Source organism: Phacochoerus africanus, chromosome 8 (genome assembly GCF_016906955.1).
Source record: "Phacochoerus africanus isolate WHEZ1 chromosome 8, ROS_Pafr_v1, whole genome shotgun sequence".
Classification (NCBI taxonomy): Eukaryota; Metazoa; Chordata; class Mammalia; order Artiodactyla; family Suidae; genus Phacochoerus; species Phacochoerus africanus.
In genome coordinates, this window is record NC_062551.1 from 20,255,960 (window position 1) to 20,280,117 (window position 24,158).

At 43.8% G+C, this 24,158-nt stretch overlaps 1 pseudogene; it reads left to right on the top strand.

Moving 5' to 3' along the window:
• The first annotated feature begins 1,775 nt into the window (after positions 1–1,775).
• LOC125133175 (60S ribosomal protein L12-like) lies at positions 1,776–13,784 on the top strand (annotated as a pseudogene).
• The last annotated feature ends 10,374 nt before the right edge of the window (positions 13,785–24,158 follow it).

The window sequence follows — 24,158 nt, forward strand, 5'->3', positions numbered from 1 at the left end:
TTATTAAAACCTCACATATAGATTTAAAAATGTGTGCCAGATGTTATTCATTCAGTCTGCAGACTGCACTTTGTGAATAGAGATTCACATACTATGTGCAGTGTCTAGATAGCTCTCTCCGTGAACTTGTGGCCTAAATGATGGAGCTCGCTGTCCCCTCTCTGATTAAGCTAAATAGTCTTGCTGTGGTAAATAATGAAGTGTAAATCTTCCTTCCACAGCGCCCTGGTGATTGCACTTGATGATAAGCAGATCCCTATGTATAAGATTGAATTATTTATTTGGTCTAAAGCCTTCCTTTCTAGCTTATTCTTCTATTCCCTGATCGATACTCTAAATTCTCATCATACTGCATACTCTCACTTTATGTTTTATTTTTTGACCATGCCCCCCACACGTGGAACTTCCTGGGCCAGGGATTGAACCCACACCACAGCCATAACCCAAGCTGCTGCAGTGACAACACTGGATCCCACAAGAGAACCCTTGCATACTCTTATTTGAGGCCGTGTATAAGTATTTCCTGACTCGGTGCCTTTGCCTGTGCTGTTCCTGCTTCTAGTAATGAATTCTTTTTATTTTATTAAAAAAATTTTTTTTAGGGCTGCACCTATGGCATATGGAGATTCCCAGGCTAGGGGTCGAATCGGAGCTACAGCTTGTCGGCCTACACCACAGCCACAACAACGCCAGATTCAAGCTGCGTCTGTGACCTATACCACAGCTCGAGGCAATGCGATCTTTTAACCCACCGAGTGAGGCCAGGGATTGAACCCACATCTTCATGGATACTAGTCGGGTTCTTTTTTTTTTTTTTGTCTTTTTGCCTTTTTCTTGAACCGCTCCTGTGGCATATGGAGGTTCCCAGGCTAGGGGTCCAATCGGAGCTGTAGCCACCGGCCTACACCACAGCTCACAGCAACGCTGGATTCTTAACCCACTGAGCAAGGGCAGGGATCAAACCCACAACCTCATGGTTCCTAGTTGGATTTGTTAACCACTGCACCATGATGGGAACTCCACTAGTTGGGTTCTTAGCCCATTGAGCCACAACAGGAACCCCCGTAGTAATGCATTCTTCCTTTCACATTTTTGTGTATAGAAATTTGACCCACCTTTCATTTCAACTTCACCCATAAAATTCCTCCAAGATCTTTTTGTAGAGCCACTTAATATTAACTTCTCTTTCAGACCCTAGCAATCTTGAGAACATAAATCATATTTTAATCACCTTTGTGTCCTTTTCCAGCTCTTAATACATCAATTAGCTTATAGTAGGTGCTTAGAATATTCGATAAATGGATGAAAATAGCAGCTAACACTTACTGCTGACTTACTACATGAAGGTTGCTGGCTGGGTCTGGAGTAGGGTGGCAAAAGCAGGGTAGGTCGTGGTCTCTAGCGTTATGTACTCCTCTGTTTGTGCTGTTGTATGTAACTACCCTTAAAATAAGATTTCTTTTTTGTCTTCAAATACACCAAAAAATAACATTCAACTCTGTATTCTTTCCAAGGAGTGGAGGAGGGTGACAGGTGGATTGCGAAACTTTGCAAGGTAGCTACTGTAAGAGGAACAATGCTTATTCAGGTGTAGTTCTGGTCTCTTTGTTGCATTTCCAGTGTGACATGGTAAGACTTTAAAGACTTGCATGGTGTGGGATTGACGTTAGTTGCGGGCAATTTTTATGCAGACAGTGAGTTTCTAGTACTTCAGATAAGAAGGCTTGAGTGTGGTCTGAGAAGCAAAGCAGAATCATAGAGTTAGGGTGAGCACAATGTCTGAAACACGGTGAGGGCTTAGTAAATATTTGTTAGAAAGAGGGGAGAATGGAACCAAGCCAAGGCAACTAGCCCGTGTCTGAATAAACAGAAGCTCCTGAGTAAGAGCCAGACCAAAATGAAGTCAACAGACATGAACCCACATTGGAGACTCATGAGGCAAATGAGACACGACTTATATTATTTTATTAACAGTACTATAGCAACTCCTTGCACCAGGCACCTCACGTATATCCACACATTCGTTATTTAGAGGAGCCCTTAATTAATTGTAGTTACCTTACAATTACTTTATGGATGAGAGGAGTGAAGATTCGGAGAGAAACGAAGTTTGCCGAAGCTCACGGAGCTAGCAAATGGCAAATGCGGTGCCCTGACCTCTATAGAAAGAGGCTTCTCTAAATCATTCAGGATGGTACTCCCTAGATGACGCAAATGCCTATCACCCCCAAGCCGCATCCCCTCAACTGACCTTTTTCCGCTCCGCTGAGGAGGAAAGTTCCTATTTCTCTTCCCATCCCTCCGCAAGCATGTGTGCCATGGTCTCTTTCTAGTTTTCTGCCGCAGGCGTCTTTCCCAGACCGTGGAAGTACAGTCAGGTTCTCACCGGCTCAGCCCAGAGCTGCAAGGCAGCAGTCCTCCCCCAGAGGAAGATGAGAGTTGGTTGGAAAAAATGCAGCATGTTTCCGCCCCTGCGATGGACAATTCCGAGGTGCTTTCTACGTGGCTTCTCAGAAGTCCCCTGGCATCACTGAGTTCTCTTTGACCCAGAAGCACACAGCCACGCATCCCTCATTTTCCTCCTCTCCTGTTTCATTCCCTCCTTCCTCATCCCTGCTTCTGACGTCATCAGTGCTCGGCAGCTTGTTTCAGACCCTGCTTTCAGAGGAATCCCCGTCTGCACACTGGTTAGTTAATCAGGCCGGTACGCTACAGCAAGGTCATACACCTTAGGCTATCTGAAAGGACCACTAGGCATCTGAAACTGTTAAGCCCTTGTATCTTCGCTTGAGAATTATACCTTGTATGACAGGAAAGGTGTGTATGTGTGGTTAAACCCACCTTTTGATGTTTTGGTAAAGTCATGTGGATCTTTCTCCTTTTCTCATCTGTGTCCCTGTAATGGGGACACATGGGGTTGATTTCTAGGAGGTGCTGATTATTTAAGAAAAAAAAAAAAAGTTAGGAGGAAATAAAGGCCGTTCTGTGTGGGGCAACTAACTTCAAGCACCGGATTTTCGATCGCTGCGTGGGTCATACACGTTAATGGCCACGAGGGGGCAGCCTCGCACCGGTTCTCGGGGAGCCTGCCGGAGGCGGCGGCGGCGGCGGCTGCTTTCCCCCTCCTGTGCGCGCTAAGTCAAACTCCGCAGTTTTGTGGAACTGGATTGATTTTTTTTTTCCTTTTTCTTTATGAAGGACTCGAGGTAGGGACCAGGGTTCACTCTGCAGCACATCACAGGAAGCGCGCGCCTTCGCATCTCACCTCTGAGGGCCTTTTGATTACAGCGAAGAGGCACCAACTCCAAACATGCTGCGTCCAAGGACGCTGGAGTCGCCTCCCTTCCTTTGTTGTGCTCAAGTACTGTCAAAGCACTGCTGTGTGGGAGAGAAGAAAGCACCGAGCTCCTCCCGAAAGGCCTGGAGTGGACTGCTCCTTTGGAAAAATTCTCCCTTTGTCCCCTGGCTTTAAGTAGCCTCTCCAAGGAAGGCGACTGTCAATCTGATGCCTCCTTTCTGAACATCCTCCTGAAATCCCAGATTTGTGTATTTCCATATCCACTTATCTAGCTGGTATCTCACAACCTTACCTATGAGGCATCTTGGATTTGACCAGAAAGAACTATTCCTAACCCCCACATTTGCCTCTCTCCTATGGCGCCCATGTTTCTCAACCCGGTATCAGCACTACCACTCAGCCAGTTGCTCAAGCCCCAAACCCACCAATGAGGCTTCCTCCGTCTCTCTTTTCACCTCCTCCCACGTTTAATCCGTTCATATGCGAATTCTCCTGACGATCCCTCCTCCGTTCATATGCGAGTTCTCCTGACGCTCCCTCCATCTCCACTGACACCTCTGCTCTGGTCTCTTTCCTGGTCACTAGCTGCTACCTTCTTATTGGACTCTACTCTCCCCTCAGCCCCTTTAATCCAGTCTCCATATACATGCCAGGATGCTCTTTTAAAGAGAATTTAGATCACTCCTCTGCCTAAAAATCCTCTAGTTGCCCTTGTACTAAAACTCATATACCCTGTCGTGGACATGCAACGTCCTATCCCCCTCACCCCCCGCCCCATGGCCTGCTGCCCCTGCCTCATCTCATACCCCTCTCCTCACTTTTGTTTCTTCTCCGTGTTGTCAAGCAGCCTTGGGCCTTGGCACCGATTTTTCTCTCCTGCTTGTATGCATTCCTCTCTGGTCTTTACGGGGATGGGTCTCTGGGTCTTTCGAGTGTCAGCTGAAACGTTAGCTTTAGAGGAGAGCTCCTCTGGTTCTTCCAGCTACAGTAGTCGCCCAGTCACTCTTATGTCCCCCTGTTTCAATTCTCTGTCAGCACTGAATCTGGATGCGTTTTCTTGCTGATTTAGGTGTTGGTTAATTGTCTGTCTTCCGCCACTAGAATATAAGCTCCAGGAGGGGTCGGACATATCTGCTTTGGACACCCAGCCTCATCCTGGTGACTGGACAAGGCCTGTCTCGTGAAAGATGCTCAACAAATGTTTGCTGAGTAAAGAAGTGATTCGTCAGGTGGAACCAGCACACCTGACCCTACCGGGGTTCTTTAGTGTTCTTTGCGTTTGATCGTAGGTGAGTCATTGCCTCTCTCTGAGCATCATATTCCAGATAATCATATTATGTGATCTTTTTATTCCGATCCACTTCGAAACTTCTGAGTGGAAAACCCACTTGTCTAAAAGTTGTTATCATCCTTGAAACTGGTGAAAAGCACTGAGACTTTAATGGTTCCTATCCATTCATTTTCAGGTACAGGATCAAAGCTTAGAGTTGCCAGGGTTTTTGAAGTCTCCTATGCAGCTACGTCCATGTCATGTGACAGAGACCGAACTTACTCTTTCAAGATGGTGATTCTCGGGAGTTCCCTTTGTGGCTCAGCAGAAATGAATCCAACTAGTATCCATGAGGTCGTGGGTTTGATTCTTGGCTTCACTCAGTGGGTTAGGGATCCAGCACTGCTGTGAGCTGTGGTATAGATCGCAGATGCAGCTTGGCTCCTGTGTTGCTGTGGCTGTGGTATAGGCCAGGAGCCATAGGTCCAATTCGACCCCTAGCCTGGGAACTTCCATATGCTGTGGGTGTGGCCCTAAGGGGAAAAAAAAAAAAGGTGGTGGTTCTCTGAGTGGGAGAGGAGGTCAGGCTGCCTTTTCTCTAAGCCTTTGGTTGGTTAGTGGTACCTGGTTTGAAATTCTGGCCTTCCTATTTCAGAAACAATTTAAGCACAGCATTTCCATTCTGTCTGATTGTATTTTAGGTGTTGTCTAAATGAGGCAACAATTATAGACCCACATGCTTTAGGATGCTAAAGTACTCTTCACAGCTAGCCAGGAAAGGTCACCAAATAAACACTTTGATGTCTGCTAAGAAGGGAGATTAGCGGGAGCCTTGACTCTGTGTTCGCCCAGATCGTAGGAAGTGGGAGCGTTCTTATTCCCTTTCACTTCCTTTGTTGCTCAGGGATTCTGATCCGCTACTGAGCTTTAATTTCTTGAAAAGCCGTTTCATCAGCCCTGTTGACTGGGTGCTAAGATTCCCTCCTTCCCCCCTCCCCTACATTTGGGTCAGCCTGTACCAAAGGAGAAGGTTATCTGGGCTGTTAAACCTTTGACTTGGTGTCTTTTGAAGAACGCATTTTGCATTTTGTTATGTCAGGATTGTAATTAGATCCGTTAATTAAGGGAAGAATGAACTTTTCCCAAACTCTGGACCTCTGTGAATTTTTGATAAGCTGGCTTAGGTTGCTGCTGACCTTTGCTAAGGGCTATGCCAGTGCTCATTAATTGGCACATTTTAATGAGGAGAGTTGATGAATGTGCTGGCCTTGACAATAAATAAAAGCTGGCTCCCACTCCAGGCCTTGCCACCTTTGGCTGCTTCAAAGTGTGTGGCGTTTCTTGACTAGTGACCATTACACTCGGGACACTCAGCTGACATTCTGTCTTTCTGGGCGAGGGAGGCCCTCCTTACCCAGACACTGATCTGAATGACTCCTCATCCACTGGCTAGTTTCCTTCTTGTAATAATCTTATTAGACCTCTTTTCGAGAGGGGGAAAACTGAGGCATAAGGAGAGCAGCAACTTTCCTAGGGACAGGTGACTAGTCGGTAATAAAGATGATAATGATAATAATGATAATAACTACTATTTACTTGTGTTCTTGTTTTTTTTTTTTTTTTGCCTTTTCTAGGGCCGCTTCCACAGCATATAGAGGTTCCCAGGCTAGGGGTCGAATCGGAGCTGCAGCTGTGAGCTGCAGCTGCCAGCCTACAACAGAGCCACAGCAACACCAGATCCGAGCCGTGTCTGCAACCTACACCACAGCTCACGGCAACGCCGGATCATCAACCCACTGAGCAAGGGCAGGGATCGAACCCACAACCTCATGGCTCCTAGTTAACCACTGCGCCACAACAGAACTCCTACTTGTGTTGTTATTATGTGCTAGGCACTCTCCCGAGCTCTTTACATGTGTCATGTCATTTGATACTCATAACAGCTCTATGAGATAAGCACAGTTTTCTCCCCCATTGTACAGTGGGGAACAGGAGACAGAGAGAGAGAGTAATTTGTCCAAAGTCACACAGCTTACAAATGGCAGAATCAGGATTTAAACCTAGGCAACAGGGTGCTAGAAGCAAGACTCTCAACCATACTCAGTGGTGGTAGGCCAGATTTCCAACTAAGATTTCCATTTTATTTTGTTCTGCTTATTAATTTTTTATTGAAATATAGTTGACTTACAATGTCGTGTTAATATCTGCTGTACAGCAAAGTGATTCAGTTATATGTATATATTCATTCTTTTTTCAAAATATTCTTTTCCATGATGGTTTATCACAGGACCTTGAGTATAGTTCTCTGTGCTCTATGAAGGCTTTTGTTTATCCCCTCCGTGTATAATAGCTTACCTCTGCTAACCCCCCTCAACCTCCCGGTCCATCCCTCCTCCAACCCCCTTTCCCTTGGACACCACAAGTCTGTTCTCCTTGTCTGTGAGTCTGTTTCTGTTTTGTAAATAGGTTCACTTGGGCCTCATATTAGTTTCCATGTATAAGTGATACCGTGTGGGATTTGTCTTTCTCTTTCTGACTGACTTCACTCAGTATGAGAATTTCTGCTTGTAGCCATGTTGCCGCGAATGACATTATTTTGTTCTTTTTTGTGGTTGAGTAGCATTCCATTTTGTATATATATAAAACACATCTTCTTTATCGATTCATCTGTTGATGGGCATTTGGGTTGTCTCCATGTTTTGACCATTGTGAATAGTGCTGCTGTGGACATAGGGGTGCATCTGTCTTTTAAAATTATAGTTTTGCCTTCAAATATGGAAAACAGTACAGAAGTTCCTCCGAAAACCAAGGATCCAGCTTTGGTCCATTTTAAAGGCTGTTCTCTTTCCTCTTTGTGTTTTTGCCTCATTAAGTTGGATATATTAGGGTCTGTGTGTTTCTGTGTCTGAATTTGTATTGTTTCAATTCTGTAGGCCTGATTAATTATTCTAGAGTTATAACAACATCTAGAATATTCTCAGGTGATATTCAGGTGATGCCTGAATATTCTCAGGCATCTAGAGTGCAAAGAAGAATAAAATTCAGATTTACACACACACACACACACACACACACACACACAAACACACACGAAGATTTCTCTCCTTTTCACCTTTTCAAATCTGAGTCTCCACTGACCCTTAGAAAAAACATAGTGAGTTGTGACACTCTGGAATATAATTAGAGGTATAATATTTAACATGTACAACTGAATGTTGAAAAACTTACACAGTGATCCAAGTTTTAGATGTAAATTTTGGCTTTATGGTTATACTCACTGTGACCCTTTGGATTATAGCGAGTGAGAGGGTATCTTTGGGCATGTTAACAGGAGAATAGAATAAGCCTCGGGGAAGTCGTATGTAACTCTTCAGTGCCTCTTTTTTTTTTTTTTTTTGTCTTTTTGCTATTTCTTTGGGCCGCTCCTGCGGCATATGGAGGTTCCCAGGCTAGGGGTCGAATTGGAGCTGTAGCCACCAGCCTACGCCAGAGCCACAGCAACGCAGGATCCGAGCCGCGTCTGCAACCTACACCACAGCTCACGGCAACGCCGGATCGTTAACCCACTGAGCAAGGGCAGGGACCAAACCGGCAATCTCATGGTTCCTAGTCGGATTCGCTAACCACTGTGCCACGACGGGAACTCCTTCAGTGCCTCTTTTAAAGGTCCTGCAAAATTCTAGTACTTTTAGTCATTGTAAGATATAGTGCTGACATCCCTTTGCCCCTGGCTTAAATGCTTACAGTCCTTCTAATAATCCATAGGTGCAATACCGCCCCCCCCAAATTACTAAATACTCAATAGTGTAACACACACACCAGGAGCTCCCATTGTGGCTCAGTGAGTTAAGAACCTGACTAGCATCCATAAGGATATGGATTCGATCCCTGGCCTTGCTCATTGGCTTAACAATCTGGCATTGCTGTTAGCTGAGGCATTGGTCGCAGACGTGGCTCGGATCCCATGTTGATGTGGCTGTGGCTGTGGCCTAGGCCGGCAGCTCCAGCTCCAGTTAGACCCCCTAGCCTGGGAACCTCCATATGCCACAAGTGCAGCCCTAAGAAAAAAGAAAAAAAAATACACACCAGCATTCACAATTGCCACAAACTTTCCCCCTCTTTTTTGCTAAAAATATCGTCTTTTAACAAAATGTCACTGCTTTTAGAATTTCTCTCTCTGAATATTGCTTTAAGTGACTTCTTAGACGTATCTTCCCCCCATTTTTTCCTTCACTATTGGTGAAGATAATTCGACATCACTAATAGCTGATTCACTTGGGGAAACGCTGTTCACGTTTCATCCCCATGTTCTCTTGTGCCTGCTTTGTCGGAGAAGCACTGAGGCAGAGAGAATGTTGGTGTCTTGTCTGGCTATTACTTAGCAAATACTTAGTTAAAGGATACTGATAAGAATCTCAAAAGAAATTCCTATTTGAACACATGCCCTATGATCTGCTAATGTGGTGGAAGCCTGTTTTACATTTAGAACCATGGACATGGACTGTCGTATCTGGATGGGGGTTCATGTCACAGACCCAGAGAAGGAAAAATAGAGGCAGATCTGGAACTCAGGTGTCTGAGTTTTTGCTTAAAAATATATCCTGAGCTCAGGGAAAAAGGTTATTATAACTGGGATTATAGGAGCAGTGAAATCAAAATTCTCTTCTAGCAGCCGTGGCGTTGCTCTTTTTTTTGGGGGGGGGGCAGATGGGAGAGCAAACGATTTGGTTATAAAAGCGAGAAAAGAGTGCTGAGATTGTGGAGGGGAGATCTAAGAAGGTTTGACAATGAGGCCGTATCTGCGTGGAGCCTTGGAAAATGGATTAGATTTCTGTTTCTAGATCTGTGTTTCCTACTCCATCAAAGACCTTTTCTCCTTCTTGCTAAAATGTGAATGAAAAGAGGGCAACACACCCTCAGGAATCCAGGGTGTTAAGACCTTCTTGGTGTTCTTTTTGCTTCTGAGCTCCTGCTGAAGTGTGAAGGAAGAAGGGCATTTCATTTTCTACAAATCTCGAAAAGAGCAGAGCAGCGCGTGTGTTAGACATGAAATAAAACAAAAACAAAATCCAGCAAATCTGTGACTGCCTCACTCCAATCCTGTATACCAACTAAATTCGCAGATGGGTAATATGAAGCTCTGCAAAGTTTGCAAGGAGCTGGACTGGTTTCCCGGGGAGTTTTCAAATGTAAACGCGGGAGGGGAGGGTCCTAAAGCCACACAGTCAGAACATGGCAGTCCTGTCTTCCAAGACAAGAACCAGAACTTTTCAGAGTGCTGAGTCAAGAGGTAAAGGCCGAGAGTTCCCTTGTGGCACAGAGGCTTAAGGATCTAGCATTGTCACTGCAGTTCAGGTCTCTGCTGTGGGACGGGTTAGATTCCTGTCCTGGAAACTTCCATATGCTGCAGGAATGGCCAAAAAAAAAAAAAGAGGTAAGGGCCAACTTTTCAAGTATTGAAATGATGCCTATGAAGTGCCTATTAAGTTTTGTTTATTAATCATTTTTTTTCTTTTTATGGCTGTACCTTCGGCATATGGAAGTTCCCAGGCTAGGGGTCGAATCTGACCTGCAGCTCTCAGCCTACACCACAGCCACGGCAACACCAAATCTGAACTGCATCTTCGACCTACATAGCAGCTTGTAGCAACACTGGATCCTTAACCCACTGAGTGAGGCTAGGGATCGAACCTGCACCCTCATTGGTACTATGTCGGGTTCTTAACTCACTGAGCCACAGTGGGGACTCCTGTTAAGGTTTATTAAAAACAGATAAAAAGCCTCGTGCTCCCTGTTCATGTGTTCTCCTTCAGATTCCTCTCCAGAAGCACATAGACCTACGACCTCCTTTTGGTCCTAGTCAGCATTTCAACTGAATTAATGTGGGTGACATATATGGTGTTGTCTCTTGAAAAATACATGTTGTTCCTTGGCATTTGGTGGGGGCCATGGCTTAGTTCAAATTCTCCCAGCTGTGGCTCAGACTTGAAGTTGGGAGTAGTTTATTTGGAAAATCACATCAGGAAGCAGGAATGAGGGAGTGGGAAGAAAGAGACAGTGAACAAGGAATAGCCACTGCAAATGTTTATCAACGTCACTGCTCTGGAGGATGGGGATTCAATTCTGTGAGAACCCCTGAGAAAATGACACAATGCCTCTCAGAATTTTTCACCTGAAAGGAGGGTTGCTGGAGTAGTTATTCCCAGATCGCATCCCCATGGTTGAAGGTTGTTCCCGTGATCTAGCATGAATTCTGCAAGAAGGAAGAAGGTAATTTTTTTTTTGTTTTTTTGCCTTTTCTAGGGCTGCTCCTGCAGCATATGGAGATTCCCAGGCTAGGGGTTGAATCAGAGCTGTAGCTGCCGGCCTACGCCACAACCACAGCAGTGAGCCGCGTCTGTGACCCACACCACAGCTCACGGCAATGCCGGATCCCTAACCCACTGAGCGAGGCCAGGGATCGAACCTGCAACCTCATGGTCCCTAGTTGGATTCATTAACCACTGAGCCACAATGGGAACTCCCGGGAAGAATGTAATATTGACAAATAAATAATCAGGGAATATTAGATTGGTTCTAAATTTGGGGCTATTAAAAAAAAAGAGAGTTTTGGAGTTCCTGCTGCGGTGCAGTGGGTTAATGATGCAGCTTTCTCTGAGGCACCATGGTTTCGATCCCCACCCAGTGCAGTGGGTTAAGGATCTGGCACTGCTGCAGCGGTGGTGTGGGCCACAGCTGCAGCTCGGATTCTGTCCCTGTCCCAGAAACTTACATATGCCGTGGGGTAGGGTGAAAAGAAAAAAAAGAGTTGTTGCTCTCTGTCCCTCTGTCTGTCTGTCTCTTTCTCTCCCTCTCTGAGCACCGGTGCTTTCTCCCCACACGTATCTTCTCTCCTAATAAACACCTTAAAAAAAAAAAAGCTGCTATAAACATTCATGTACAAATCTTCTTTTGATTAAGTATCTAGGAGTGGAATGGCTCGGTCAGGTGATGGGTGAATGTTTAACATCTTAAGATACTGCCAGAGTGTTTTCCAAAGTAGTGGTACCATCCCTCACGCCCCTCAGCAGGGCATGCGTGTTCCACTTGTTCCGCATCTCACCAACACTTGACTCTGTCAGTCTAGCTGTGCACATGGGTGCGTAGTATATCTCCCTGTGGTTTTATTTGCACTTCTCTGAAATCTAATTATGTTGAGCATCTTTTCAGATGCTTATTGGTCACCTGTTTATTTTCTTTGGTGGAGCCTTTGGTCCAGTATCTGGACCATTGTTTTTTCATTTGACCCTATATGTGTTGTTTGTTTTCTTCTTATGTAATTCTTTATATATCCTGATTAAAAATTCTTTATCTAGACGTTCCCATACTGGCTCATCGGAAAACGAATCTGACTAGCATCCATGAGGATGCAGGTTCGATCCCTGGCCTCGCTCAGTAGGTTGAGGATCCAGTGTTGCCATGCGCTGTGGTGTAGGTCGCAAACACGGCTCGGATCTGGCGTTGCTGTGGCTGTGGCTGTGGCATAGGCCGGCAGCTACAGATTCGACCCCTAGCCTGGGAACCTCCATGTGCTGTGAGTTCGGCCCTAAAAAGACCAAAAAAAAAAAAAAATCCTTTGTCTAATATATGTATTGTAAGTATTTTATCATAGTCTGTTGTTTGCCTTTCCATTTTCTTTATCTTTTTCTTTTTTATCTTTTTGTCTTTTTAGGGCCATACCCACTGCATGTGGAAGTTCCCAGGGTAGGGGTCTAATCGGAACTACAGCTGCCGGCCTACACCACAGCCACAGCAACACACGATCCGAGGCGCGCCTTCGACCTACACCACAGCTCATGGCAACGCTGGATCCTTAACCCACTGAGCGAGGCTAGGGATTGAACCCACAATCTCATGGTTCCTAGTCAGATTCGTTAGCCACCGAGCCATGACGGGAACTCCGCCTTTCCATTTTCTTAATGTGTTTGGAAGAATGAAAGTTTTAATTCTGATTAAGTTTGATTTATTGATTTTTTTTTTTTGGTCTTTTTGCTATTTCTTGGGCCGCTCCCGAGGCATATGGAGGTTCCCAGGCTAGGGGTCTAATCGGAGCTGTAGCCACTGGCCCAGGCCAGAGCCACAGCAACGCGGGATCCGAGCCGCACCTGCGACCTACACCACAGCTCATGGCAACGCTGGATCGTTAACCCACTGAGCAAGGGCAGGGACCGAACCCTCAACCTCATGGTTCCTAGTTGGATTCGTTAACCACTGCACCACGACGGGAACTCCTGATTTATTGATTTTTTTAATAGTTCATGCTTTTGTTTCCTATATTAGATATCTTATCCTAACTCAGGGCCATTATGATTTTTTTTTCTGTTTTCTTTTGAAGTTTTATAGGTTGGCATTTAGGTTTATAGTCCATTTCAATTTAGTTTTTCTATATCCTTGCACTAAACAGAGAAAAAAGGAACAAACTATTGATACATGTAATAACATGGATGAATCTTAACATCATTTATGTTGAATTCTATAAGCCAGTCCGAAAAAGAGTACATACTATATGACTTCATTTCTAGAAGATTCTAGAAAATGGAAACAAATATAATAAAAAAAGTTTCCTCTTTCATCTCAGAGGAGGCCAAGGGGCAACTTTCTTCAGACTTCTCACATTCCAGTTTATCCGACGTGAGCTGCCTCCAACATATTGCTCAAGTTCAACCCCAACAAGACTGAAGTCGTGTGTAACTGAGATGCCTCAGTGGGGAAATTGCTGCCACATCTGCCCCGGCCACCGAGATCTGTCCTCTGGGTCTGTCTCCGAAAAACCTTGGTGGTGTCATCACCATGGCAACCAGTGCCTGGAAGGGCCTAAGGATTACAGTGGACTTGCCCAATTTAGGACAGACAGGCCCATCTTGTTGAGGTGGGTACCTTCTACCTCTGCTCTGGCCATCAAAGCCACCAAGGAACCATCCAGAGAGAGAAAGAATCAGAAAAACATTAAACACAGAGGAAACATCACTGTCGAAGAGACGGTCAACCTTGCCCAACAGGTGTGGCACAGATCTTCAGCCAGAGCACTCCCTGGAAGCATTCCAGGAATCCTAAGGACTGCCCGGAGTGTGGCTGTGGTGTGGATGGTCACCACCATCATGACGTCATAGATGACGTCCCAGTGGTGCAGTCGAAGGCCCAGCTAACTGGGAACGACTAAGGAAACGATTTCAGTAAGGGGCCATTGGGAAGCCAGTAAAAAATATAGCCCCCAAGCCACAAAAGCTCCCCCATCCTGCCAGTACAAGAGCAGACAAACAAAAGATTAAGTGGTTGTCTAGGGACAGAGAGAGTAGGTTACAAACAGGCCTAGGAAGCCACTGGGCTTCATGGAATTGTTCGTCATGCTGGCTGTGACGATGCTTACATGGGCGTATGCATATGTTAAGTGTCAAGTTGTATCCCTTAAAATATGCACTTTATTGTATCAGTCAACACCTTGATAATTCTATAAAAATTCATCTGTTAATTAAACGGAAATAATTTTTCCTCTGAGGAGCCTTGTAAATGAGGTGCCCCAAACAACTTCTCAATCAGAACCAAGTATTAATTTTCCTCAATCACCTTTAACTTAAGAGAGAATTTCTTTTTAAAAAGACCGTTACATGGAGTTCCCGTTGTGGCGCAGTGGTTAACGAATCTGACTAGGAACCATGAGGTTGAAGGTTCGATCCCTGGCCTTGCTCAGTGGGTTAAGGACCTGGCGTTGCCGTGAGCTGTGGTGAAGGGTGCAGACACGGCTCGGATCCCGTGTTGCTGTGGCTCTGGCGTAGGCTGCTGGGTACAACTCCAATTGGACCTCTAGCCTGGGAACCTCCATATATTCGGCGGGAGCGGCCCAAGAAATGGCAAAAAGACAAAAATAAATAAATAAATAAATGAAAAGACTGTTACATTTTATCAATCTGCTTTTCCTGGTGTGGTCAGTTGTTCTTAGACACGGAAAGAGCACAGTGAACTATTTTATGGTCTCACTGCCATGTGCTGTTCTTGGTGAAATTGGTGTCTTATCTTTTACCTCTGCAATTAGCTGAAGCTGGCAACTTCAAGAATAAATCCTGCACTCAAACATGTTGGCACTTAACCCCGCACCATCTGAGGGCAGCAGCTAAAATCCACATCTTTCCTTTAGAGCGGATACTTCATTTGGAATGGTCAGAAACATGTGAATCCTGAGGTCAGGTGCAATCAACACCTGTTCAAAAAGAGGGCCAATCTCTGAAAACTAGGATTTGACATCCTAAAAGAATCAAAACTCATCTGCTTCTCAGAATGAGCCTAATATCCAGCTAAATAGAATGCCAGATCAGAATATAGCTGGATGACCTTAAGCATACCACCGGATCTCTTGGGCCTCAGTTATTTCTCGTTTGAAATATTGTTTTGTTGAGCTAAATAATTTTTAATGGTGTTTCCTGTAATGCACTTCTAGAATTGGTTGTTAGAAGCCATTTTGTGGCTCACCCTTCACCTACCAAATGCAGCTGTATTTTTCCTCCAAATGTTAAATATTTAATCAACTCTAGGTGAAACCCAAATGTAATTCATTAAGCAACTTGGTGTTGAGTCAAATGCAACGGACATGAAAAATGTCTTTTCATTAGTGTCCATTGGCTTCGTTGGTTCAAGAATTCTGGCCAATGGAATGAATAGCAAAGCTATCCTCTGCTCGAACTAACCCAATGTATGTGAGTAAAAATAAAATAAAATAGAAACCAGGAGGGTTTCCAGTTGCCTTTTACTAATTGCGATGTATTGATTTTCTATGTTACATTAGTGTCTACGAGGCTCTCCTCTGGCTAATCCAAAAGAGGAATGAAGTTAATGAAAATTTTTATTTCAAAGTGTGCATCAACATAAGGGTGGGAGAACGGCACACACGCTGTGTGTGTGAATGCACGCAGAATGTGGGGAAGAAGACACATATGATGCATTTTTTTGTATAGGGGAAGTGGCGGAAACCACGACCAAAAGAACCCATTGTATGTGGTCTTATTTTACTTTTGTCTCTTGTCTATGGTTCTTAAACAATTTAACCTCTCAAAAAATAACCTTACTAAACTTAATAATAACTGCATGCTTCAAATAATAAGGATTTGGCTTTACTAGATTTCTGTGAGTCAGAATTAGGCCAAAAAACTTTCAACAGTTTAGATGTGAATGAAGCACATATTCGCACAGAGTTAGCGAAGCTGAAATCAGCAGAAGGAAGGAAGGGAGGGAGGCATGATGTGTTGTCAAAGCCAGTCCTGGGTACCGGGCACGTTACTGGCCGTTTATATCTATAATCAGTTTCTAGTGGTTTAGAGGGCAGAGGTGCCCTTATGTTGACATCCTAAAATTCAGTGGCCATGCATGGGCTTAGTTAAGTGGGAGGAAGCTCAGCATAGAATGTGACACTGGCACTGGCTTCTGGCCTTGAGCCCTCCGAGGAGGGGCCCTGTCTTTCTCTGTACTGCCTTACGTTCCTCTTTAATTTCTTGGAGCAGGGGCACACTCCAGCCCCTGGTTCAAATCTGGCCTGCTGCCTGTTTTTGTAGGGACCCTGAGCTAAGAATGGGATTTTACATTCTTGTTTATATTATTTATTTATGCGGAACGTCCCAAGCCAGGGATCAAACCCGAGCCACAGCAGTGACAACACTGCATTCTTATCTGCTAAGTCACCAGGGAGGTCTGGATTTTACATTTTTAAAGAGTTGGAAAAAAAAAAAAAAATTAGGAGTTCCTGGTGGCTCTGTGGGCGAAGGATCCGATCCGGTATTGTCACTGCTGTGGCTCAGGTTCTGTCCCTGGCACAGGAGTTTTGGCATGCCACAAGCACAGCCACATAAATAAATAAATAAATAAAAGAACAGGATTTCATGACACATGAAAATTATATTGAATTAGAATTTCTGTGTATATAAGTAAAGTTCTGTTGGAATGCAGCCACGCTTATTCATTTACGTATTGATGGCAGCTTTTATGCTACAGTGTCAGGAGTTAAATGGTTGTGATGAGACAGCGTGGCCCACAAAGCTGCAGTGGTTGTTCTCTGGCCCTTCACAGAAAACGTTGGCAGATTTCTGTCCCAGATCGTGGCGGAGATGTCACCAAAGGCTGGTAGTACGGAAAGAGAAGTGCAACACGTAGTGATTTAAGCTGTGGTATATCCTTAGGTCGTTTCCTCAGTTTGGCTTCCTGCCTTTTTCCGGGACTGTGTCACTATGGCCAAACTCCAGATGAACTGAACTGGGCCCTTAGCCTGCAGGAAGGAGATAATTTTTCCTTTTCTCATGGGTTTCGTCCAAGTCCTTTTTTGTTGTTGTTGTTGTTGCCCCCAAAGGATCTCTTTTGAGATGGCTGACAGTTACACTACTGTTTTACTTCTAAATCTGCTCTCACCCAAGGGGGTGTGATCTGGACCTGGGATCCTTCCAAGGCAATTACACAATAAACTCAAATATCAGTATAGTCCCCAGATTCTGGCTTATGCAACTCTGTGATCTAGATTAGACTATGTGCAATTTTTTAAAAAAAGTTTTACTAAGGTAGAGTAGATTTACAAGGTTGTGATAATTTCTGTTGTACAACAAAGTGATTCAGTCATACATACACACACATCCATTCTCTTTCAGATTCTTTTCCCACATAGACGACTATATGCAATTTGGCACCACATATTTTTCAGTCTCTCTAAAAAAAGAGATCAGGAGTTCCTGTCGTGGCGCAGTGGTTAACGAATCCAACTAGGAACCATGAGGTTGTGGGTTCGATCCCTGGCCTCGATCAGTGGGTTAAGGATCAGGTGTTGCTGTAAGCTGTGGTGTAGGTCACAGGTGCTTGCTGCTTGGATCCCGAGTTGCTGTGGCTCCCGCAGCTACATCTCTGATTAGACCCCTAGTCTGGGAACCTCCATATGCTGTGGGTGCGGCCCTAGAAAAGACAAAATACACACACACACACACAAAGGGAGAGAGAGATCAATAATAGGATATGTTTCACTCAGAGTTGAACTTAATCAGAATATTCATCTGAGCAATGGGTATAATATCATTCACCTCGCTGAGTTTGTCATAGTAGCACTTGAGTGTTAAATACTTTGTTTAGTGTCACACGGGGCACAAATGTCAGAGCCGGGATGTGAACCTCCAATTTTTCTCTTCCTAATTCTACCTTAAAAGCCAAAAAAAATTTTTTTTGAATAAACCTGGGACTTTGCTGATAACTAAATTTTTGATTTCTACTGGACTTTTGGAAAATTTGCTGAGTTCAAAAATTTCCGTATCATGGCACAATAATTGAGGACCAGGGAAGGGTGCTTACAATCTTACCCTCTGGAGTCAGAGAGAACTGGGTTTGAATCATCATTTTGCCACTTATACAATGAGGAAGTGTTTCTTAAGCATGCTTCTTGGCTTCTCTGAGGGCCTCATCTATAAAAGGAGAATGATAATGGTACTTATAGGAACGTTGTATTCGTAAATGAGACAACAAAGTAAAGTAACTTAAAAAGCGTTCTGTAACTATTATATTCTCTCAATTGGATAAAAATGGAATTCCTCCATAGCAGTAGCTCACTTTTTCCACTGTGAAAGGCCCAGGTCACAAATATTATTTCAGATTTAATTTTTTTTTTTTAAAGCTCAGATACACACTCTTGAACACCCTTTGAATTTTGCTGCCAGTTTCCCAAAGCCTTCAAATGCATGTGATGGCTGTACTGGGGAAGGGACACTTGGGGAATATCATCTTGACACCCGTTGGTGTTTTTTGACAAGATCTTGAGAGTTGATAATGATCAGGGAAGAGGTGGCTTCAAAACGCTCTTCATGATCCATTGGGCACGGATCATGAGCATGGCTCAGAAGTACAGTGGAACGTGTGTAGGACTCTGTGCTCTCAGCAGCCCTCAATGAGCCCATTCTTGACGCTGCAGCCTTTTAACGTCTCAGTTCTAAGAACTGCGGTGATGGTTTTGACACTTTTCAAGGAACAGACTGAACATGCTGCTCTCTATGAAGACGTTAGTCACTGTCCTTTCAGAATTTAAAAATTTTTCCATGTGGGACAGTTGTGTTAAAAGTGCACTGTGTGGGAGTTCCCGTCGTGGCGCAGTGGTTAACGAATCCGACTAGGAACCATGAGGTTGTGGGTTCAGTCCCTGCCCTTGCTCAGTGGGTTAACGATCCGGCGTTGCCGTGAGCTGTGGTGTAGGTTGCAGACACGGCTCGGATCCCGCGTTGCTGTGGCTCTGGCGTAGGCCGGTGGCTACAGCTCCGATTCAACCCCTAGCCTGGGAACCTCCATATGCCGCGGGAGCGGCCCAAGAAATAGCAACAACAACAACAACAACAACAAAAGACAAAAGACAAAAAAAAAAAGTGCACTGTGTGCATTAATGTGCTGTGATTATGAAGAAGCGAGGTGCATTTTGTTCATTTCATAATGGGGCTATTTTCGCACAGCTCTGCCCAAGTTTCTACATGTACATCCACACACTTCAATATCTAATTGATCATTAGAGAGAAACTCTTGACAATCGTATAAGGATACATTTGTGTGATTTTCACTCTGGGTCGTTGGCCCAACGGGATGTGGTACGAATAGACCTTAATGATAATTTTCATGTAATCCCATTCCTGTTGAAAACTTTTCCATGATAAACTCTAGATGGGGGTTATCCTTTCATCTCAGGACCTATGGGAAGGGAAAAATGTAAGAGAATAAATTCACTTCTCTTTCTCACACTTTCCTACGTAGCCTCAAGTGAGGTCCCAAGTATTGAACACTACACGTACGTGTGCAGGTAGTTAATTTGATGGGAAGTGCTGAGGATGAGGTGGAAAACCCATTTACTTTAACTGATCGTTTTAGTCAGTCAGCCAGATTGTTGGTGGCTGTTCTTAAAATGGAGTCAACAGCAAAAGCCAACTCCTCGTATCTTGTGTGTCACATTGTCAAGAAGAAAGTCAGTGAATGGTATATGAAGACTTCCTTTAGCTGAATCTTATTTTCTATTTAGTGAGGACAAATCTCTTCCACGATAGAGACTTTTTGCATTTTGTGAGCAATATACCACTCTCTACCTTCTTTCAAATCTCCGTGTTTAACGGGTTCCAGTTCCGTAGCTCATCACTCAGTCCAAACTCTTTAGGTTCCGTCCTGGGTAAGTAACCTGTCCTCTTCATTTGTATTTGGACCACAGAGTAAGACATTTCTGAATAAGGAACACTTTCATCCCACAGGCAATTGCTAATGACTCCAGTCTTTTTATTTCCCTATTCACCTTATGGTCGTGCAAGGGGCTGGGCCTAGGTATGGGGATAAATGTGAGGGAGGCATTTCAGGTTCAACGGGGCCAACAGTAGATTGCCTCTTTCCCTCCGGACTCACCTTATTCTGACTTGGTCAGCCCACATTGCCCTTTCCTGGAAATGTCCTATCCATCCTCCCCCAACCCCAGTCTCATACTGTAAACAAGTCACCTGACATGTCATCTTTTTTTTCACTCCTTACTTATATCCAGTGACAATCCTGTCATTTTTAGTTGCAAAATATTTCTCTCACTATGGCCACACTAAAGACACCCTTATTTTGTGCCTCCTTGCCTTCCATGGCCTGTCTCCCCAGTTGTATTATTTCTCCCTTAGGTCTTATTTCCTGCCCAGCAGCTAGGTAGAGTGTTTTAATAGGTAGTTTTGATCCTGTCATCACGCTTGAAAAGCCTTCAAGGATTTCCTTGTGATACTAAAAAAAAAAAAAAAAAAAAATCCCAGGAGTTCTCTGGTGGCTCAGCAGATTAAAGATCCATCATGGTCACTGCTGTGGCTGGGGTTACTGCTCTGGGGCAGGTTTGATCCCAGGCTCAGGAATTCCTGCAGGCTGTGGACACAGCACCCCCCCACCAAAAATCCTAAATCCTTAACGTGACTCAGAGGATACCATATGGTGGCTTCTGTATCCACAGGCTTGTTTTCTGCCCTGGTCACCTTGCACACTGTATACTCCCCACACTGGCCTCCTCTAGTCCCTTTAACTTGCCGAATTCTCCCACTCTTCCCCAATGCTGGCCCCTGCCCACGCAGACTCTAGGTCTCAGAGCTGGAGAGGCCTTCTGGACACCCAGCCACACTCCTGGGTAAAGTAAGTTCCCCTTGTTTACTCTCTAATGATGCCTGTTGTTTTCTCTTATTGCACCTCTCGTCTGTGGCTGTATATTCATGATACTCTTACTGGATGCCCTATTCCCACTAGCTCAGGCTCCAAGAGGAAACACCACTGAAAAAAATTAGTTTTTCAACTTTTTTTTTTTTTTTGCTTTTTAGGGCCGCAGGTGTGGCATTTGAAAGTTCCCAAGCTAGGGGTTGCATCAGAGCTGCACCGCTGGTCTACACCACAGCCACAGCAACTCGGGATCAGAGCCGTGTTGGGACCTACACCACAGCTTACAGCAGCACCAGATCCTTAGCCCACTGAGAGAGGCCACAGATTGAACCCACGTCCTCATGGATGCTAGTCTGGTTCATTTCTGCTGAGCCACAATGAGAACTCCCTCAACTTTTCTTATTGTAGTTGATGTGTACAATATTATGTGTTGCAGGTGTACAGTATGGTGATTCACAATTTTTAAAAGGTATACTCCATTTTTGGTTGTTATGAAATATTGGCTCTGTGCCCTCTGTAGTACTATGTATTCTTGTGGCTTATTTTTTACATAATGTTTGTACCTCTTAATCCCCTGTCCCTATACTGCCCCTCCCTCCTTCCCTCTCCCCACTGGTAACCACTAGTTTGTTCTCTGTAATTGTGAGTTTGCTTCTTTTTTGCCATATTCACTAGTTTGATATATTTTTTTAGATTCCACATATAAGTGACTTCATACAGTATTTGTCTTTCTCTTCTGACCCATTTCAATTAGCATAATGCCCTCCAAGCCCATCTATGTTGTTGCAAATGGCCAAATTTCATTCTTTTTTAAATATTAATTTTATTGGAGTATAATTGACTTAAAATGTGTTCGTTTCAGGTGTACAGTTATGCATACACATGTATCCATTTCTTTTCAGATTCTTTTCCCATGTAGGTCACTACAGAGTATTGAGTGCATTTCCCTGTGCTATGCAGTAGGGCCTTGTTCCTCATCCGGTCCATATATAGCAGTGTGTATATGTCAATCCCCACCTCCCATTTTATCCCTCCCGCCAGTGTTTTCCCTTTGGTAACCATAAGTTTGGTTTCAAAATCTTTGATTCTGTTCTGTTTTGTGAATAAGTTCTTTTGTATCATTTTAAAATTAGATTCCACATATTGGTGATCTCACATGATATCTGTCTTCCTCTGTCTGACTTACTTCACTTTGTGTGATCATTTCTAGGTCTGTCTATGTTGCCGTAAGTGGGATTGTTTCATTCGTTTTTATGGCCGAGTAGTATTCCATTCTGTATATCTACTACATCTTTTTTATCCATTCCTGTCAATGGAAATTTAGGTTGCTTCCATGTCTTGGCTATTGTAAATAGTGCTGCAGTGTGTCTTTTCAAATTATGGTTTTCTCCAGATCTATGCCCAGGATTGCTGGATCATATGATAGTTCTGTATTTAGTTCTTGAAGGAACCTCCATACTGTTTTCTGTAGTGGTCGTACCAGTTTACATTCTCACCAACAGTGCAGGAGGGTTCTTTTTTCTCCACACCCTCTCCAGCATTTACCGTTTGTAACTTTTTGATGTTGGCCATTCTGACTGGTGTGCACTAGTACCTCATTGTGGTTTTGACTTGCATTTCTCTAATAATGAGTGATGTTGAGCATCTTTTCATGAAAGCACCACTATTTCCTGTTTGCTGCCATTTCTCCAGGTTTTTGTTTTTTGGGTTTTTTTTTTTTTTTTTTTTTGTCTTTTTGCCTATTCTAGGGCCACACCTGCAGCACATGGAGGTTCCCAGGCTAGGGGTCTAATCGGAGCTGTAGCTGCCGGCCTACACCACAACCACAGCAACTCCAGATCCGAGCTGCGTTTGCGACCTACACCACAGCCCATGGCAGTGCCAGATCCCTAACCCACTGAAAGAAGGCAGGGATCAAACCTGCAACCTCATGGTTCCTAGTCGGATTTGTTAACCACTGAGCCTTGATGGGAACTCCTGATGGTTATTTTTTGAAATTACTCAATGAATTTTATTACATCATTTCTCCAGTTTTTGATAAGAGTTTGGCAAAATATAGGACCTCAGTTAATAATGAATGCATTTTTAGACACGTAAGCACAAAATAGATTGTTTCATTTTGATTAATCCCAGCAAGCCATACCAAACTAGACAATTAGAAAAGTTCACTATTTTTGGCCTCTGATAAATCCTTTATAAAATTCAGATGCTCTAACCATCATCATAATCACCATGATCCCAGGGCACTTCCTGGATCCTGGCTGAGGTGGGTCAAGAGGCTGGGTGGTTAGATAAAAGACAGAATGCTCTGTTAAATTTGAATTTCAGATGAGCCGCAAGTAGTTTTTTAGTGCAATATTTAGGACATACTTATGCTAATAATTATTTGTTATCTGTCTGAAATTCAATTTAAAACCAGCATCCTACAATTTTGTTTGCTAAATCTGACAGCCCTCATACAAGGGAAGGGTCCTTTGAATTGTTCAGACAGTCCATTGCAGTGAAGTTGAACAGACATACCAAAAGGAGAGGCACAGAAAACAGTGAAATCTTGGAAGTCTTTGTGATGGGAGTATCTTTTACTTCCAGTTTTATTGAGATATAATTGATGTATAGCATTGAGAAGCTTAAGGTGTACAATGTAATGATTTGACTTGTATACATTACCATAAGTTTAGTGAGCAACCATCCTCTTGTAGAGATGCAAAATAAAAGAAAAAGAAAAAAAAATGTTTGTGATGAGAACTCAGAATTTACTCTCTTAATACCTTTTATATTTAACATACAGCAGTATTAATTATATTAATCATGTTGTACATTATATTCCTAGTACTTATTTATCTTATAACTAGAAGTTTACAACATTTTGACCGTCTTGGTTTATTCCCCCACCCTTCATCCCCTGCCTCTGGTTACCTCAAATCTGAGCTCCCTTTCTATGAGTTTGTTTTTTGAAGTATAACTGACTTAACAACACTCTGTTAGTTACCAGCTCATAACATAGTGATTCGCTATTTTCTCTTTTTTTTGTCTTTTTGTCTTTTTGTTGTTGTTGTTGTTATTGTTGTTGTTGCTATTTCTTGGGCTGCTCCCGCGGCATATGGAGGTTCCCAGGCTAGGGGTTGAATTGGAGCTGTAGCCACCGGCCTACGCCAGAGCCACAGCAACGTGGGATCCAAGCCGAGTCTGCAACCTACACCACAGCTCACGGCAACGCCGGATCGTTAACCCACTGAGCAAGGGCAGGGACCGAACCTGCAACCTCATGGTTCCTAGTCGGATTCGTTAACCACTGCGCCATGACGGGAACTCCGTGATTCGCTATTTTCTATATGTTACAAAACAATCACCACCATAATGGGAATATTAGCGAAGTTTTAAATTCATTGCTGTTGTATGAGA